Source organism: Trichosurus vulpecula, chromosome 2, assembly GCF_011100635.1.
Source record: "Trichosurus vulpecula isolate mTriVul1 chromosome 2, mTriVul1.pri, whole genome shotgun sequence".
In the NCBI taxonomy this organism is placed as follows: domain Eukaryota; kingdom Metazoa; phylum Chordata; class Mammalia; order Diprotodontia; family Phalangeridae; genus Trichosurus; species Trichosurus vulpecula.
Window position 1 is genome coordinate 302,137,105 of NC_050574.1, and position 16,447 is coordinate 302,153,551.

General features: G+C 41.1%; 1 protein-coding gene across 6 annotated transcripts in view; it reads left to right on the top strand.

Moving 5' to 3' along the window:
• Positions 1 to 16,447, top strand: part of RALB (RAS like proto-oncogene B) — a 90,576-nt gene that overhangs the window by 26,502 nt on the left and 47,627 nt on the right. The window contains exon 3 of one of the 6 annotated variants that reach the window (XM_036746520.1): positions 588 to 636. The exons of the other annotated variants lie outside the window; for them this stretch is intronic. The gene's annotated coding sequence lies outside the window, so the exon portion shown is untranslated. The remainder of the gene's footprint in view (positions 1 to 587; positions 637 to 16,447) is intronic. 6 annotated transcript variants of the gene reach the window in all.

A 16,447-nucleotide genomic window follows, 5' to 3' on the forward strand; every position in this document is an offset into this window, starting at 1 on the left:
AGGTTCCCTCCCAGTTCTAAATCTCTGATGCTATGAACCTCTCTCTCCCTCTTTCTGTACACTGGTGCTTTCCTCTTTTCTCTCAAAAGACAGTCCCTACAGATGGGAATGTACAGTCTAGTTAGGGAGTAAAGATAAAGGGGGTAAACTAACAGTGACTGAGCTATACATAGAGTATTAAGTACTGACATAGACTAAGGGCTGCAGGAATTCAGAAGGAAGAGAGATCCCTGTAGAGTGGATTGTGGGGCAAGGCTTTCTGGAGCTGGGACATGAGCTGGGCTGGAAGATTAGTTGAATCTGGATAGTGCAAATGAGAAGGAATGCCTCAGAAGAAAGCAGGAGCTGGTTAGGGGGGCAGGGATATAATGAAGCCACGGTTATCATTTGATCATGTGGGAAGCCGGTAATGGTCACTCGGTTCCAAGGCTCCAGCTGATACTGAATAGCTCTCACAATGGTCGGTCATGCAAATGTGTGCCTTTGTTCACAGAGGGAACTGGGTGAGGGAGGGTCAGTCGGGGGCAGGACAAATCGCTGCCTGGTCTTGGAGAAATAACTCAAAGCTCATGATCTACTGTTGGCAGGTGGGATTCTCATTAGAGGAGCAGAAGGATTACTTCCTTGTAATGCACTGTGAGTAAACAGACCTTTGTGATGGCTACAAATGTTGACAGTTTGCATAGCGCCTTTCTTTGGTGTCTCAATAAAAGGGTGTAACTCATTTATATTCCACCTTACACTCCACTTACTTACTTACATGAAGGAGGTAATGAAAAGAGCTCGCATTTATATAGGTTGTGACACTTTAACACCCCCCTGTGAAGTAGGGTCTATTTAACATATTGATATTTTAAAATAGAGCCATAATTAAGGAGGGGCAGTTGGGGCTTTGCCTCATGGTGCTGACCAGGAGGGAGGTGAGCTTTCTCCCTCATAGCAAACACCACCCTTGCTTGGTGCCTCAGCCACAGCATCATGTGATACAACCATCTCAGCCTCCTGTTTCTTTATTGACCCTCTTTCTGGACTTACCCTCTTGACCTACCAGAGAAAGAAGTGGCATGGCTGAACCTTCCAAGTTATGGGCTGCCCTTCTGCATCAGTCAGACTGCTCTTTGCCAACTGAATTTGCCAAGAATATGATGATTCCTACTAAGGGATTTTTTAAAAAACATGCATTTCATTGGCAGAGGGACGATTCCTTCTTCAAGGGTTGGGGGGAGGGGTTTGTTATAGAGGTATGGTGTCAGATCTCTCTTCCGGCCAATGGATAGCAGCATTCTAATTCCTCCTTTGTACTTATCTCAAGACCTTACTACCTCATTTTCCATTGTTGGCTCCTGTAATTTCATTAACTGGGCTGGGGAGGGGTTGGCAATCAATTGATTAAAGGTGTCCTGATAACTCCCTACAGCATGCACACATAAGAAGGTGATTTCTAGGAAGAGGCATTAGCAGCTGGGGGGATTTGGAAAGATCTCATGGAGGAGGTAGCCTCATATAGGAGATGGTAAACTCCTAGAGGTCAGGGATCATGTCTTCTTCTGTGTCCTGTACAGTGCCTAGCATAAGGCTGGGCATATATATGTAGGCGTTTGATAAATATATACTTGTAAGATAGGAGTGAGGGCAGGTAGGTGGTGTAGGGGACAGAGTCAGGAAGACTCATTTTCTTGAGTTCAAATCTGGCTTTAGACACTTACTAGCTATGTGACCCTGGGCAAGTCACTTAACCCTGTTTGTCTCAGTTTCCTTATCTATAAAATGAGCTTGAGAAGGAAATAGCAAACCAGTCCAGTGTCTTTGCCAAGAAAACCCCAAATGGGGTCATGAAGAGTTGGACACAACCGAAACGACTGAACAGCAAGAAGATAGGAGATGATAGGTTGGGACAGGGAACAGAAGGAGCTTGCTACAAAAAACCCAGCCCTATTCACTACATAATCACAAAGTCAGACCTGGGAAGGGACTTAACAATCATTTAGTTTAACTCTTTACTTCACAGGTAGGAAAACTGAGGCCCAGAATGGAGAATTAACTGGCCCAATGCCACAGCTAGTAGAGTTGGAACTCAAGCCAGGCCTCCTGACTCCAGTTTAGTGCTCTTTTCCCCACATCATGTTTCAGATTCTGTGAAGGCCCTTTTTTTGGTTTCTTGTTTCTCCTTGGCAGAGTCAGACTCCCCTAGAGGATAATGCTGACTTGTCTAAACCTCTGGCATACTTTTGGGTTAGAACTAGAGTTCTAAGAAGTCTAGCTCTCCCTTCCCCCAACCCCTTAAACTATTTGGAGGAGGCCACCCAGCCCTGACCTCCAGAATGTCTTTGTTGAATGATTCCCACATCCTTAGCTCTGCCCTGAGCTCACCTTTCCCCCCTCATCCATCGATGTGCTGCACAGGCAAGCAGGAGCTGCTTCTCCTGTGGGAACCTTAAGCCTTCGGTCTCTCAGGGTTTCTTTAAAGCCGGGCCTTGGCCCACTGCACACCTACCTTGTCTCTTTTCTACCTACTCCCGCTCACCTGACCCCAGATCTGCTTACATTACAGACTTCTCCACAAGCCCACAGGCCCTCGTGCTTCAGGCTGGGGGTTCCTGAGTCAGGGAATGGTGCCAGGCATATGACCTGGGTTACTCACTACCTGGTAATTACTGGCCCTTGTTTCTGTCTGCTAAGTGTACATTATGATTAACATGTCCTGTCAGCTCACAAAACCCCAAGTGTAAAAACAAGCCCCTGTGATTGATGGGCTTTTTAACCCCTAATTGCCGCTGCATGTCCAATCTAACATACCACCCTAGGCACTGACTGCTCCCTGTTCCCAGAGACAGAGGCCCAGTAGATAGACTAGGTCTCCAGTCTTATTCTGTTGTGCCAGCCTTTCGTGGGTCACAAGCCAGCTTCATGCAAAAGCATACTGCTTTTGTGGTAGGATTTGAGGGATGCAAAGAAATTCGCCAACCATTCTTCTTATCACAAAATCTCCTACTTTTGATAATTGAAATTTCACACTTAGATTTTTGTTCCTTTGTATTAGGCATGACTATTGCCCGTTCCTTTCAAACTTGAACTGGAGTTATCACTGTATCTCTCTACCTCCCCACCTCCTACCTCCAGCCCTACTTTCAGAGAAGAGAAGACCAGGGGTGACTCTATAGGTTTCAAGTTTGTGGAGGGTGATTTTATGTAGAACAGTGATGCAAAGGTCCCTTCAAACTCCAAATCTATGATCCTATGATTGGTTGTATTTTATCTCACTCAATACCTATTGTTTGAAAGTCTCGCTAGGATTTTCTTTGTATCCAGTATCTGGCACATAGTAGGTGCTTAATAAATGCTTGTTGACTGAATCAGAGGATCTGGATTCAAATTCCACCTCTACTTGTGTGAACTTGGACTCACTCAACCTTCCTGAGCCTCAATTTTCTTATTTTAAAATCAATTAATCAACACTTATTAAAACCCTATTATGTGCCAGGCATTGTGCTAAGCCACTAGAGATACAAAAAGAGGCAAAAGTATCTCTGCCCTCATTGAGCTTACAGTCTAATTGGGGAGACAACATGCAAACAAACATATAGAAAACAAATTATATCTGGGATAAAAAGGAAGTAATTAACAGAGGAAAGGCCCTGGAATGGAGAGGGGTTGGAGAAGGCTTCCCTAAGAAGGCAGGGTTTCAGTTGGGACTTAACAGAAGCCAGGTCAAGGGTTAGTTTAGATGGCCTCAAGCCCCCTTCCAACTCTTGATCTATAATTCTATGATTGATATCCCCTAAAGATGGGGGAGGAAGGGCAGAAATTATAGCTTGGGGCACTTGGGTTAGGCAACAAATTCATTTTATAGACAAGTCACCCAGTTACTGAGTGACAAAAGCCATACCTGAACCCACGTGCAACATGAACTCCCAATGCACCAGAATGCCTCCTTATCAAGAAAAGCATTAAGGGAAGGTGAGGTATAAAGGGTTTGAGCGACTTAAGGTAAGAACCAGGGCTAGGATTTGTCTCTGGCCTCCCCATTATAATACTGTTTGCCATAGAAATCTCTACCTCTGAGATGTCCCTCTTAGTTCACTGGGCTTGGCCCAACGCTGTTCAGTTGTCATGTTTCTGGGTTATTTTACTATGGGCCCTTTGGGACAAAGACTGTGTCCTAGCTTGTGGTTGGCAGCATGGTTTAGGGGAAAGACGTCTGAACTAGGTGTCTGAAGACATTTTTCTGCTCCCAACTCTGACACTTACTGGCTGTGCAACCTTGGCCAGATTGCTTTACCTCTCTGATCTTCACTCTTTTAATCTGTAAAATGTGGATAAAGTACTTGAATTCACTACTTCAAAGGATTCTTGTGAAGTGCCCTATAAATTGTAAAGTGATGGGTAAAAATGTAAGATGGCATTTTTTTTTCTTATTCATATTAGATTGAGTTTGTTTAGCAGGGCCTGTGGTTTATCTTTGTATCTTTCTGAATGCCTAGCACAGTGCCCTGCATGTAGTAGACCAGGGCTGTCCAACCTTAGGTTTTTATTGAGACCATAGACAATATATTTTGATTTGCCATTTTAGTGAGAGCTCTGTGGTATCTCGGCTTTGTTTACTAAAGCATTTATGTAAATTTCTTTGCTTATAGGCAGGCTGCATGCGGCCTGTGGTTGCCTTTTGGACAGCCCTGTAGTAGACATTTAAAAAATATTCCTTGAATGGACTCGGCTATACTTGTTGGTTTGTTAGTCTCAGTCCAAGCTTATCCAGTAATGATAGTTTAATCAGATACAATTTGCTAAATGTTTAACAAACATAACTTACACAGCAATGTCATCTTTTAAATTAAATTCACGGGGTGGGGGGGTATGCATTTCTTAGCTGCTATGGGACCATAAACACATAGGGGCATCTGGAAGCATTAGCCTGCGTGGAATTGCTCAGAACCTAGCTGAAAATTCCCAACCTCCACCCCCTAAATCCCATCACTTAGCATTTTTACATGCCTTATCATTCTTTCTGGGTCACTCTTAATACAAAATGTAATAGGCCTTGATTAAAATAGTCAAGTCTACAAAGTATGTCTTGGGGGCTTTCCTGACCCCCTTTCCCCTCATTCTCTCCCACTTTCTGTTGCCTCTGCCTCTTATCCTCTAGTTTTCTAGCTGTCATGTTGTAGTTCCATTTAATTAAATTCAACAAACATATATTAAGCGTCTTCTGTGTATTTACTGTACTAAGTACTAGAAACACAAAGACAGAGATGAAACAGTCTCAGCTCTCCATTCTAGTGGGGGAATACAACATGCCCACAAATTAGTAAGTAGACGATATACATATATGATGCCGTACAAAGTAATTTTAGGAGGAAGAGTGTGCTAATAGCTTGGGACATAATGAAAAGCCTTGTATAGAAGGTGACATAAGCTACACTTTGAAGGACACTAGAGATTCCATAAGGTAGAGGTGAGGAAGGAATGCTTTCCAGACTTGAGGGACCATAGGTAAAGACGTGAAGGCTGGAGATAGAATGCTGTATATGAAGAAGAGCCAATAGGCCAGTTTGACTTGAACAAAGAGAATGTCAGGGGGATTAATATGAATAAGCTTGGAAAGGGAGGCAGCAGCCAGACTGTAGAGGGATTTAAATGACAGCCTATGGATTTTGTATTTTATCCTAGAGTTAATAGGGAGTCATTAAGGAATTTTGAGTGTATGTGACTGCAGCCATGGGAGTGAGGGGTGACACAGATCTATGTTTTAGGAATGTCACTTTGGAGGATGCATCAGAAAGGGGGCAAAGTGGAACTGGGCAGACCAACTAGGAGGCTATCTCAGCAGTCTAAGTGAAAGAGAAGGGCTTGAAATAGGCTAAGAGGCTGTTCTGTGGAGAGGAGTTAGATGTGGAGATAAGATTGACAAGATTTGGCAACTGGTTAGATATGGGTGGTGAGGGAGAGTAAACGGTTAAGCATGACTCCAATGTGGCAAACCTGGGTAACTTGAAGGATGGTAGTAAGCTCGAGAGAAACTGGATATTTCTATTGGAAACGCTGAACCATATGGAGACAGCATTTGGTAAAATGGGACTAGAGTTCAGAGATAAAGGCTAGGGTTTAGCTGTTCGACATTTAGATTTAGGAGTCATCTGCAGAGAGATAATAATTAAAAGCCATGGAAGCTGACAAGGTGACCAAGGGAGAATGTAGAGAAAAGAGAAAGGGGTTCTTAGGGAGAGCCCAGAATTAGTGGGTGGGAGGATGGTGATGATGATGATTTAGCAAAGGAGACTGAAAAGGAATAGCCAGAGTGGTAAGAAGAGAACCATGAGAGTTATGTAAGCTAAAGATACAGAGAATGTCTAGGAGGAGGGGATAGTTAGTAGTTTCAAAAATTGCAGACGCATCATGTATAATGAACCCTGGGAAAAGAGGACTGGATTTAGTGGCTAAAAAAAAAAAAAATCATTGGTGACCTTGGAGCAAGGAATTTCAGGCAAGTGGTGGAAGCCAAATTTCAGGGGACTGAGAAGCAGAAGGTGAGAAATTGAAGGCAATGGTTCCAGACCTATTTTTTCTCTGCACCATTTGAAATCTGTTCTCCCCAATTCAGGGTGTGTGTTGGGCTATTCAGGGATTTCCAACCCTCTATCAGAGATCCTAAGAGGAATGGTCACTAGCCCACTAAGGGAGTCCCTATCATTTCCACCCCAGCAACCCAATCTTCCCTGTTGATGAGAATTAGCTCCAGAATAGAATTTCCATCTTTTGAAGGAGGAAGGCTGTAGAGACTTCATTAAGGTCCTGAGGTTTTGAGACAGGACAGAGGATGTCTCCTTGGAGAGGAAAGGGAGAGTATAATTTCCTTTTTCATTTATAAATTTATGAATAAATTTATATTTATAAAATAAATTCTGTAGAAAATTTATTTTATAAATATAATAATAAAATATATCTAAACATAAATTTTATAAATAAATTTATAAGGGTAGTGGTGAAGACAACCTTGACTGACGATTGAGTGATAAGTTCTGGGGCAACCAAAGCCCAATTTCACTTACTTCAATCAATCGGTCCACACCCAGTTGCTGAGCACTAGGTACCCAGCTAGCTTTGAGCTAGGGGGACTATCAGGCATATAGGAGAAGACTCAGATTTTTTTCCTTGGTAAGTTTATGTTCTAACTGAGGTGTTAAGGTTTAACTCTAATAATAGAGAACGAGATAAGACATTGGACTAAGCAGTAAATGGGGTGGTACAAGATGTATGTGCTTATAGGAGGTTATAGAGGAGAGGTCAGCTTGGGCGGGGAGCCTCAGGGAAGGCTTCACGGAGCCACAGGGACTTGAATTGGGCCATGAAGGATGAGAAAGACTTGTATAATTGATTGGGGTTTGGGGGTTGGGGGAGCTGGAATTCTGATTGGCAGTCCTGGTTGGGAAGCTGAGGCAGGAAGTTGCAGGGTCAGCCTGCCCTGGGAATAAACTGAATACCTAAAGAGTTTTGAGCGATTTATTGTTATAAATGTTCAAATAAGATTTATGTCTTGCTGAGGTTGTGTAACTCTACCTTGTAAACCCAATCGCCCAAGTTTATGACTGTGACTGGATGGAGAGAAGAAAACACAAAGTTCCCTAGGCACCGACACCCACAGATCTTTTGTGGGGACAAGCGCTCTTGCATGGTCCTTGTTGTGGGTCCCAGAGTGGACAATTTAAAGCCTGTGAAGGGGGTGGATTCTTGGGTAGCCCCTCAGAGCTAGTGCGTCAAAGGAAACCACTCCAGAGAAGGGAAAATGCTAATGTCTGCTAGTGGAACCCAAGGAGAGGTTTCAGAAATAATCCTTTGGCTACAAGTCAAGAGAGTCTTGAAGACCATTTTAGGCTCACAGATTACTTAATCTCTCTGGACCTCAGTTTCCTTCTCTGTAAAATAGCTATAGATATCATGGTCAGAAAGACTCTGTCTCATTCTAATTTCTGCTCTAGCTTATGCCTGCCAAGCAATGTGGGACAGTAGAAAAAACACTGGGTTTGGAATAGCATAACCTGACTTCAGATACTTGCTCTGCTACTAAATTCCTTAGGTTCTGCGTCTATAATTTAAAGGGAAAGCCCTTTATAAATACTATCTCATTTGACCCTCATAACGAGGTGGGAGGGGGGAGGAAAGCTATTATTTTCCCCATTTTACAGTTGTAGAAACTGAGGCAGACAGAGGTTAAGTGACTTGCCCAAGGTTACCTGAAATCATATTTGAACTCAGGCCTTCCCAACTCCACACCCAGCACTCGTCTCTTCAGTTGTTTAGTTGTGTCTGACTCTTCCTAACCCCATGGACCATGTTGTCCATGGGGTTTTCTTGGCAGATACTGGAGTGGTTTGCCATTTCCTTCTCTACTGGATTAAGGCAAACAGCAGTTGAGAGACTTGCCCAGAGTCACGTAACTAGCAAATGTGAGGTTGGATTTGAACTTAGGTCTTCTTGACTCTGGGCCAGCCCTCTATCCACTGAACCATCTAGCTGCCTCTGATAGGTTATGTTAGAAGGCCTTGAAGGTTTCTTGCCTCCTATAAATCTATGATCTGTCCATAGACTAGCCAGATAACCAGAAATAAAAAATATATGAAACATACTGAAATAGGATATTTTTGTTTTTAAAAAAATTCTGAACCTACACACTAAATAAAATGAATATTTCTATATACATAGTAGAACAGAAGAAAAGGATTATAGGTAAAACTGCAAATCTAGAATATAGGGTATTTTTAAACAAGTGAAGGAGGTTGGTGGGAGTGGAGAGGAATAGGGACAACTTTTGATTAAAAATGTCAACTTCTTTCCAGTGCAGGAGCCTCCCTGTTCTGTTTCTTAGTTGCTGACACAGTGTTATTTAGACATCTTTGAGTCATGCTTTTGGCCTTGTTCTATTTCCTCTGAGTCCATGTAAAGAAGAGGTTATGCTGTGATTTGGCTTTGAAAGAGATTACTGATAGAAATCTCCCAGAAGGGACTGCTGACATATTCGAGGGGGAGGGGCAAATGATGGCAGAATTGTTAGATGGTTCAGCTCCAGCATGCAGCTCTGTAGACAGATCCTCTCAGAACTGACTCAGCTTATTCCTTCCCACCCAGGGGAGTCTTGTCCCTGTTTGAGGAAGTCTTGCTCTGTGTGCCTGTAGGTTTCATAGACTGACATCATTTTCAGCTGTTTGCAAATGTGTCTGAAGCCAGCTAGGGTGAAGTGGGAGACACAAGGGCTTTCTATGTACGTGCAAACCACACTCATCCTACTGAGGAATAAGGACGTGGACACGATGGAGCATTGAACTTTTTCTCTAAAGTGCACTGAGCCCAGGGTGTCTTATAATGGCGGAGGCAGGCCAGGCCCATCTTTGTATCCTCAGTGTCTTGCACATTTTTACTGTGCCTTGCACAGTACCTTGCACATTTTGTGGTTAAACTGTCTCACTTTGTGACCCCATTTTGGGGTTTTCTTGGCAGAGGTACTAGAGTGGTTTGCCATTTCCTTCTCCTCTCTGAGGAAACTGAGGCAAATAGGGTTAAGTGACTTGCCTAGGGTCACACAGCTAGTAAGTGTCTGAGGCTGCATTTGAACTCTCTGAGGCTGGGTTTGAATTGATGAAGATGAGTCTTCCTGATTCCAAGCCCAGTGCTCTATCCACCGTGTCACTTAGCTGCTCATAATAGGAGTTTAATAAATGTTTGTTAAATTGATTTGAATTAGATCTCACAGGCTATTGGTGTGAAAGAGCCCTGACTGTGGAGTTAGAGGAACTGGATTTGGACCTCGGTTAGCTACTCACTACCTGAATGACCCTGGGCAAGTCACTTGTACTCTCTGGGCCTCAGTTTCCTCATCTGTAAATAAAAGGATAGGCTTAGAGACTGTCTAAGGTCCCTTCTAGTTCCTGATATACGAACTATATCCTAAGAAGCACTGGGAAGCCATCTGATAACCCTGACACTTGAATTTTCTTTAATAGGTTACATACAGTTTGTCATTCTACACGTGGAATTTATTTGTTGATTGATTCACATTTGATTTAAGGCTTCCATGCATATGCCTCTGGGAGAGGGGTCCCAGGGACTTAGATTCACACTAGGATGTAAATGGCTGATAGAAAATATTTTAGGGAGAACAAGTTTCATCCTTTTTCTGCTGTCTGAACTGAACTCACTTATCCTTCAGAGTCTGGTTCAGTTCCTGCATCTTCCACCTTCACCATGGTGATCTTGACCTTGGCCAAATAACTTTTCTGGGCCATAGTTTCCTCACCTGTAAAATGGGAAGAAGGAACTGAACAAGATGACCTATAAGGTCCTTTAAAACTCAAACTCCCATTCTGTGGTCTACCTTCCTCTCATCTATGAGTTAGAAGCTGATACTTGAGGTTGCGTACCCTTTCTACATTCACCTTCTAGTCATCTAGTTTATCTGGTGTCCACCAACAGGAAGCTCAACAGTGTCCACAGTGACTTGACTTTCATGTCACAGGACAGGACAACCTAATCCAAGGTTAAGAGGAGATGTACTTAACTTAAATATTTCATAGCTGTCAGACTAGCTCTGAATCATAGTGATTCGGGAATAATATACAGTAGCTGGAGGAAAAATAAATACACATATTTAAGAAAGAAATTACCCAAGGGGGAGAATGCTACACCAGATTCTATTCTTCATTTATGTAAATTGAATGCAGAGCTTTCCAGTTGCCATTTTGCATGGGTTTAAGCTTTTTGTTAAGAAGTCAATTCCATTTCTGAAATTTGAGTAATGTCCATGTGAAGCCAGCAGAACTAAGGACCAAATGATGTGAGAAATTAGCATTACAGTGATCTTATTAAATAATGCAAGAAACTATATTTTGGGGAGCTAATTTTCCTTAACTTCTACTTGTGAGTCAATAATTCCAGCTACTTTGATATATTAAGATACAGTTTTGTTTTGTTTTGGGGGCGGGGTTGTATGCTTTCCAACTGGATAAATTTCTTGTGGAAGAAGATGGCTCAATTGGGCCTTATTATTCTTACCAACCTTTAGTTAATTCATGTCGATGTTCCCCCTATCCCTTCTCCAAAGGGACTTTAATAAATAGATAACCTCTTCTGTGATAGGTTATTTTGGAAAGACCTTTAACAAAGATACTTCTAAATCTTTGGTTTAAAACAGCATCTGTTTGTTTGTTTTGTTCTTTTTTGGAGGGGTGGAAGGCAGGGCAATTGGGGTTAAGTAACTTAAAACAATATCGGATGAAAAGAACCATGGAGTCTGAACGCAGATCGAAACATACCATTTTCTCTTTTTTTTTTGTTTTTTTCTTTCTCGTCATTTTTTCCTTTTGTTCTGATTCTTCCTTCACAACATGACTAATACAGAAATATGTTTAATATGATTGCATATGTATAGCCTATATCAGATTGCATGCTGTCTTGGGGAGGAGGGAGGAGAAAGGAGGAGGGGGAAAAGTTAGAATTCAAGATCTTACAAAAGTGAATGTTGAAAATGAAAAATAAAAAAATAAAAAATAAAAAAATAAATAAAGAGTATCTCCAATAACTATCAAGTTGGAACACTGAAATGAATTCCAAAGTATGGGAGGGAGGGAATGCTATAGCAAACTTCTACCAGAAAATGCAGTCTCCCTTTCATGGGCCTATAACCATTCTAGAGCATTTGGGAGCATCGTCCCATTTGGAGATTCCCACACTGGAAATGACAGTCTGCTCTCTTATTTTTGGTACTCCACTAATAAAATATTCTTCCATGTGGTCCTGAGCTGCCAGGTAAAGTTTGAGTAACTAAGGCTTAGATTTATTACTGTGATTTTACATGCTTCAGTCAGTTGGAGTTGGTGATTTCAAGAGCACTAGAGATACTTGCCTACTTCTTGGATGATGTTAGGACATCATACCTTTATCTTAAGACTCCCAGCTAAAATCCAGATACCCCTACATGGAGTCATACTTTAAACTGTTCAGCTTCAACTTTGACTAACACCTCTTCTTCTACAGAGCCCTGTGAGGGGCAATGAAGAAGGAACAAGATTAAATAGAGAGCTAATGGAACTCACAGTCTAGTAGGGGCATATGAAACATACGCTCAACTATAATATAGAACAGAAGCTAAAATATTTAAAGCGTTCATTTATTTTTATGCACATTAATATATCTTTTCCTCTTCCTGCCTCCTCTCTCCCTCATTTAACAATAAGAAAAAAGAAAAAGAAAATACATCAACTACTACATAGTCCCACAACATAGATCCCCACATCCAAAAATGAATGTCTCTTTCTACATATGACATGTTTCACCTCTCTGGTGGGAGATGGGTGTTTCATCTTCAGTACTCTGGACTCAAGGCTTATCATTGCTTTGAGCAGAGTTCTAAAGTCCGTCACAGTTGTTTTTCTTTATATTATCATTATCATTGTATAAGTGGTTCTAATTCTGCTCATTTTGTTCTCTGTTAGTTTATAGGGGTTTTCTCAGTTTTCTCTGAAATTGTCCATTTCATCATCTCTTAAGACACAATAATATTTCATTACATTCCTATACCATAACTTGTTTAGCCATTTCTCAGTCAGTTGGCATCTTCTTAGTTGCCAGTTTTGGGCTACTATGAAAATTGCTGCTATAAAAAATTTTGTATTTATGGGTCCTTTTCCTCTTTTAAAAAATCTCTTTGAGGGGGGTATAGGTCTGGTAGTTGAGCCAGAGAGTATTTGTAATTTATTAACTGTGGGGCATAGTTCCAAATTTGCTTTGCAGGATGACTGAGTCAATTTACAGCTCCACCAACACTGCAGAGTAGAACCTGTTTAATGTAAGAAGAGAATGGATGGCTAGGTAGCACAATGGATAGAGCGCTGGGCCTGGAGTCAGGAAGACCTGAGTTCAAATCCAGCCTCAGACACTTACTAGCTGTGTAATTCTGGGCAAGTTGCTTAACTCTGCTTGCCTCAGTTTCCTCATCTGTAAGAAATGGCAAACCACTTACTTTCTGTAAGAAATGGCAAACCACTCCGGTATCTTTGCCAAGAAAACTCTAAATGGGGTCATGAGGGGTCAGATGTGACTGAAAAATAGTAAAGATATAAGAGAGTTATAGACTAAATCCTATTCCAGGTCTAGGGAGAAGGATCAATGGGGACTAGGAAGATCTGAGAATGCTTATTGTAGTAGAAGGCATTTCAGCTGGACTATTTAAAGGAAGTAGCATTTCAATGGACCAGATATAGGAAAATCAACCATTGGACTAAACAATTTCCATATTTAGATTGAAACATGAACTTTCAGTTTTGATTTCTTAAGATATTCTAAGAGTAGGGAGTATATAGTATTTAGGACCTGTCCCTTCCTATTGTTTTCTAATTGTATCAGTGGTATGGGACTGATCTCTCCTACAAGATTGTAAACCCGTGGTGGGCAGGGCTATCTTATCTAACCTTCATTTCTCCTTCACCCTCTAGCTCAGTGTTTCGCCTGTGGTAGGTGGTTAATAAATGTTTGTTGAAGGAATTAATGAATGGGTGAATGTGAAAGAGTTTACAAAACTATTCCTGAGAGTGGTTTCTGGTACAGTGGAGAGTGAGCCCAAGGACACTGGGCTCATTAATGAATGAGAAAAATGAAAAAGAATAGGGAGGTGAAGAGGAACGGAAGATGAACGCTGATGGCCTCACAGTTTTATGTAGGGCAGATTGTTGTTATATTCCACAGATGATCAGAATAAATAGTATTCTTGGACCATCCAGATAATTTGGGCTCCGCTTCCTCTTAACCATCCCTTTGGCCTCTGGACCGGTGTCAGATAGTAAAGGTGTAGGAAGCATAATGTGAAATAAAGAGTAAGAATGGAGATCTATAGGTAGAGTAGAGGGCTCAATCAGTCATAGAGTCATAGTATGTCAGAAGCCTGGAGGGAACTTGGAGATCATATAGATTGAGATTTATTGACTGACTGATTTAGTATTTTTTAAAGTACCTGCTATGGGTAAGACAGCCAAGTGTGCACTCTGTGAGTGATACAAATATAAGATAGAAATCCTGGCCAATTGGAGGGTAGAGGGCTGAGAGCTGCTCCCAGAACCTCCCTTCAAGGAGAGTGCCCAGGTCAGGCACTAAACCTGGGTTAACCACTTCTTCATTTCTCACCTGGCTGTACTCCTCCAGACATTCTCCAACCCCGCCCCCTCCCCTGTTACTTTTCAGCTTTCTTTTGTGTGTAGTCTTCCTCCATTACACTGTAAGCACCTTGAAAGCAGGGACTGGACTGTCTTTTGCCATTTTTTTGTATCCCAGTCCCAGTGCTTAGCACAGTGCCTGGCACACAGTAGGCACTTTATAAATGCTTATTGACTGATTTAACCCAACTCCTTCATTTTATAGAGGAGAAAACTGAGGTCCGAAAAAAATGATTTGCTCAAGTTGACTCAGTGGCAGAGTTGGGACAATATTCAGTTTCCTTTCCACTATAATGTGCTGTCCAAAGAATTCGTCAAGAGTCTCATATTTCATTGAGCACTTCAGCATCTCTTAGTTGTGTTCTAAGTAGGTACTAGTGATGTAAAGACAAAAGGAGAAACAGTCCCTGCCCTCAGTGAGCCTATATTCTATTAAAGGGATATGACAGATTAAAGGGATACAACAGATAAATAAATGCAATATAATTTTAGGAGAAAGAAAGTATTAAAAAGTGAGGGGATCAGGCGATTATTTATTGCAGGCAAAACCAGCGACCTACTTTATTATAAGGATTGTTAAATATAAACACAGGGTGAATAATAATAATGAATGGGAATATGTTAATGAATAATAATGAATGTGAATAATAGTCACTATATTTTTGTTTAGGGGGCTAGAAAATAAGATTGTGTGACCATCGGTTTTATTTAGGATAAATGTCTTCTGTTTGTAAGTCACTGCACTATGTATTATGCATTGTGTTATCATATAAAAAAGCCTAACAAAATCTTTCCCCCAAACTAAAATTATTTATTAATGAAAAGCTGTTCTAAGAATAACACATCAAGATTATTTTTATACATGATTTAAAAATATGGAAGTTGTTTACTCCAATGAAGAAAATAATGGTTTAACCTTATGGTAGGTACTGTGGGTTAAAAAAAAGTAGTATAAAACATGATCTTTTCCCTTAAGGATTTTGTTACCCACTTAGCAAAGATAGGCCTCATACCCTTGAAACAACTAGAGAACAACAGAAAAGAGTGATGAGTGGTGGTTCTAGGCACTGAGCCGGGAGAGTAACAAGGGGGCAGGCAGAGTGTAGACCCTGCCACATCTAGTTAGCAATCTGAAGCAAAATGATCATCTTACTAAGGAAGGGTAAGAAGTCACTTAAGAATTGTTGCTGGGAAATCTGTCTGCCTTTGAATTTGTTCAATTTGTTGTTTGAATTTCCCATTTGCCTTTAGCAATAAGGGCTTGGCTCACATATTTAAACTTATTTTGTTTAAAATATTGCACAAAGGATAGAAAATTCTTAAATTTTCATGCTGGCTTTTGATTTTTTAAATAAATGATGGAGTTACAAACTTAAAAAAAATGATGGTGTTACAAAAGAGGCAGCATGGTTTGTGGAAGGAGCCCTAGATCTGCAGGCAGAGGACATGGGTTTGAATTCCTTTGAGCAAATCACTTACCTTTTTTGGGTTTCAGCTTTCCCATCTGTAAAATGACCTGGAATAGGGGACTAGATGGCCTCTGAAAATGTGGTTCAACTCTAAACTGCTCCTATTGTAAATAGAAAAGCTCTAGAACAGGGGTTCTTAGCCTTTTTGTTTATGTCATATACCCCTTTGGCAGTCTTCTCCCCTCTTAGAATAATTTCTAAAAATTTTATAATTGAATGATGTGCTAAATTTCAGTTGGAGGTTGGTGAAGAGTAAAGATGTAAGTAACACTTTTCCCATCCAAGTTCACGGACCCCCTGAAACTTTCCATGGAATATTTGGGGATCTTTGGACTCTGAGTTCAGAACCCCTTCTCTGAGGAGGAAATGTTTTTCCAACTTTAATTACTGTATCACCTTAGTGGGATCTATTCTGGGCACTGGTGGAAGGCATTTAATCAACTGTGGAATAAGAGATATTTGGAGTTAGGGGGATCTTGCGGAAAGAACACTGGATAGGGAATCACGACTTTGGACAATCTCCTTTCTGGGTCTTAGTTGCTTTGTCTGTAAAATGAGGAGACCGAACTAGATGCTGTCTAAGGCTCTTTCCAATTCTAACATTCTCTATGGTTCTGGGAGTTTAAAAAAGGAATGTTACTTCCCACATATAAATATAAAATTGAATTTGGAGCTAGGAGACGGGTTCAGATCCTGCCTTAGACTCTAGCCATGTGATCATGGACTAACTTCAGCTTTCAAAGCCTGAGTTTTTTTATCTGCAAAATAGGTGCCATAATATTTGTA